A 4,023-nucleotide genomic window follows, 5' to 3' on the forward strand; every position below is an offset into this window, starting at 1 on the left:
TGCCCCTCCTTGTCTTTTTTGATTACTTTGGGTTGGAAGTCAATTTTATTTGATATTAGAATGGCTACTCCAGCTTGTTTCTTCAGACCATTTGCTTGGAAAATTGTTTTCCAGCCTTTTACTCTGAGGTAGTATCTGTATTTTTCCCTGAAATGGGTTTCCTGTAAGCAGCAAAATGTTGGGTCCTGTTTGTGTAGCCATTCTGTTAGTCTATGTCTTTTTACTGGGGAATTGAGTCCATTGATATTAAGAGATATCAAGGAAAAGTAATTGTTGGTTTCTGTTACTTTTGTTGTTAGAGTTGGGATACTGTTCTTGTGTCTGTCTTCTTTTAGTCTTGTTAAAGGATTATTTTCTTGCTTTTTCTAGGGTATAGTTTCCATATTTGTGTTGGTGTTTCCCCTTTACTATCCTTTGAAGGGCTGGATTCGTAGAAAGATATTGTGTGAATTTGGTTTTGTCATGGAATACTTTGATTTCTTCATCTACAGTAATTGAGAGTTTTGTTGGGTATAGTAGCCTGAGCTAGCATTTCTGTTCTCTTTGTGTCCATGTAACTTCTGTCCAGGATCTTCTTGCTTTCATAGTCTCTGGTGAGAAGTCTGGAGTAATTCTAATAGGCCTGCCTTTATATGTTACTTTACCTTTTTCCCTTACTGTTTTTAATATTCTGTTTATATTTAGTTCATTTGTTGATCTGATTATCATTTGTCAGGAGGAATTTCTTTTCTGGTCCAGTCTATTTGGAGTTCTGTAGGCTTCTTGTACATTCATAGGCATCTCTTTCTTTATGTATGGGAAGTTTTCTTCTATAATTTTGTTGAAGATATTTGCTGGCCCTTTAAGTTGAAATTTTTCATTCTCATCTACTCCTGTTATCTGTAGTTTTGGTCTTCTCATTGTGTCCTGGATTTCCTGGATGTTTTGAGTTAGGATCTTTTTGCATTTTGCATTTTGATTGTTGTGTCCATGTTACCTATGGAATCTTCTGCACCTGAGATTCTCTCTTCCATTTCTTATATTCTGTTGCTGATGATCGCTTCTATGTTTCCTGATTTCTTTCCTAGGGTTTCTATCTCCAGAGTTATCTCCCTTTGGGTTTTCTTTATTGTTTCTCCTTCCATTTTTAGCTCCTGGATGATTTTGTTCAATTCCATCACCTGTTTGGTAGTGTTTTCCTGTAACTCTCTAAGGGATTTTTATGTTTCCTCTTTAAATGTTTCTAGCTGTCTACCTGTGTTTTTCTGTATTTCCTTCTTAAAGTCCTCCATCATCATCATGAGAAGTTGACTTTAGATCCATGTCTTGCTTTTATGGTGTGATGGTGTATCCAGGACTTGCTATGGTGGGATAATTTGGTTCTGATGATGCCAAGTAACCTTGGTTTCTGTTGCTTCTGTTCTTAAGCTTGCCTCCTGCTATCTGATTAATTGCTTGCTTCCCCTAATATATCTGATTGGAGCCTGTCCTTCCTATAATTCCAGTTGATTCAGAACTCCTCAGAGTCCAGCTTTCTCCGTGATCCTATGATTGTGGGCTTCTGTGAACCTGAGATTCTGGGTGTGTCAGAATTCTTGACTGTCAAACTCCTCTGAGACCCTGAAACACTGGTGTGTCCCAGTTCCTATTATCCTGGGATCCTATTGCCCTAAGATGCTGGGTGTGTTACAGTGCCTGGAAGTGGTGTCTCCTTTGAGGACCATGGAGCTGTCTGGTCTGTTTGAAACCAAGGTAAACCAGAACAGATCAAAAGGAACCTGAGCCTATGGTCAGGAAGGACTTTGGTGTCCTTGTTCCTGCTGTCACAGGCCCGTCACAATTGGATTGGAACGGAAGTATGTACCAGCAAGACTTATTTCTTAAGCTCCTTAGCAATTAGTTGAGTTGAGACCAAGACACCAGCCTTACTCTACTGTGAATTTAAGTCCTTAAGACATAAGTATGTATAAATATGCCTAGAAACATATTATCTGATTATCTTCAGGCTCATTATCTACCTTCCTCTGACTTCTTAGATTTTCCAATTTGTAATAATGAGATGGAAATTAATCTCAAATTAACCATCTTTATTTCTCCTTATTTTTTCCTATCAAAAGGTTTGAATGTCAAAGAGATTTTTACTCTTGTCCAAAAAGTGCTTCAGATTCACCTGTGGGTTCCTGAGGGGCTGCAGTTGACACTCTATTCAGTGATTTAGATATTTAAAATACTGGTATTGTAAGATTTTGTTTTTAAACTAAAGAGTGGTCTTGGTAGATTTCAGCCTGTAAGTAATTGCTCTTCTAGTTTTATTGCATAATATGAATCACTGAATCCTTTTAAAATTCCAAATTTTTGCATATCATTTTTGTGGGGTTGAAAACTCATAGTTATTTTTACTATCATATACTGTGAAAATCAGAGGTTTCATCATGGAATCTTCATATATTTAAAACTTGTATATTGTTCCTATTACCATTTCTTGTCTTTTCTTCTTCATCCTAGGCCCAGTCTTCAGAAATAGTCTCCCTCATGACTTTCATGTTTGATATACTGTTGGAATTCACATTTTAATTTAGGATATGCTTATTGTACAAAATATGATTTATTATGACATTTTTACATATGTACATAATAAACAAATAAATAAATTTTACATATGTAAATAATATCATATTCACCCTCTACCACTAAATCTATTTGCCACCAGCTCATCTCTTTCCTCTTCCCAAATAGTTCAGCAATTGTCATGTCTTTTGTTTTTTTTTTAATTTAATTTCTTCATATGAGACAAAAATGAGGTGTTTGTGTTTTGGGACCTGACTTATTTTACTTATCATCACATTAAGCAAAGTTGCTATAATCTTTCACTTTCATCAGAAATGTGTCTTCATCTTTCAATAAGACAAGAAGGCCACCAACAGATTGGGAAAGGACCTTTACTAATCCTAAGTCAGATAGGGCACTAATATCCAATATATATAAAGAACTCAAGGAGATGGACTCCAGGAAATCAAATAAAAATTGGGGCACAGAGCTAAAGAAAGAATTCTCAACTGAGGAATATCAAATGGCTGAGAAGCACCTGAAAAAAGGTTCAACATCCTTAATCATCAGGGAAATGCAAATCAAAACAACCCTGAGATTCCACCTCAAACCAGTCAGATCAGCTAAGATCAAAAATTCAGGTGACAGCAGATGCTGGCNAGGATGTGGAGAAAGAGGAACACTCCTCCATTGTTGGTGGGATTGCAAGCTTGTACAACCACTCTGGAAATTAGTCTGGTGGTTCCTCAGAAAATTGGATATAATACTACCGGAGGAGCCAGCAATACCTCTCCTGGCAATATATCCAGAAGATGTTCCAACTGGTAAGAAGGACACATGCTACATTATGTTCATAGCAGCCTTATTTATAATAGCCAGAAGCTGAAAAGAACCCAGATGTCCCTCAACAGAAGAATGGATACAGAAAATGTGGTACATTTACACAAGGGAGTACTATTCAGCTATTAAAAACAATGAGTTTATGAAATTCCTAGGCAAATGGATGGATCTGGAGGGTATCATCCTGAGTGAGGTAACCCAATCACAAAAGAACTCACATGATATGCACTCACTGATAAGTGGATATTAGCCCAGAAACTTAGAATATCCAAGATACAAGATACAATTTCCAAAACACATCAAACTCAAGAAGAAGGAAGACTAAAGTGTAGATACATTACCCCTTCTTAGAAATGGGAAAAAAACACCCATGGAAGGAGTTATACAGACAAAGTTTGGAGCTGAGATGAAAGGATGGACCATCCAGAGACTGCCCCACCCAGGGATTCATAATCAGCCACCAAGAGCATACACTATTGCATATGCCACAATACTTTGCTGAAAGGACCCTCATGAGGCTAAACCAGTGCCTAGCAAACACAGAAGTGGATGCCCACAGTCAGCTATTGGATGGAACACAGGGCCCCCAATGGAGGAGCTAGAGAAAGTACCCAAGGAGCTGAAGTTTCTGCAATCCTAGAGGTGGAACTACAATAT

This window comes from Mus caroli, chromosome 12, assembly GCF_900094665.2.
Source record: "Mus caroli chromosome 12, CAROLI_EIJ_v1.1, whole genome shotgun sequence".
Classification (NCBI taxonomy): Eukaryota; Metazoa; Chordata; class Mammalia; order Rodentia; family Muridae; genus Mus; species Mus caroli.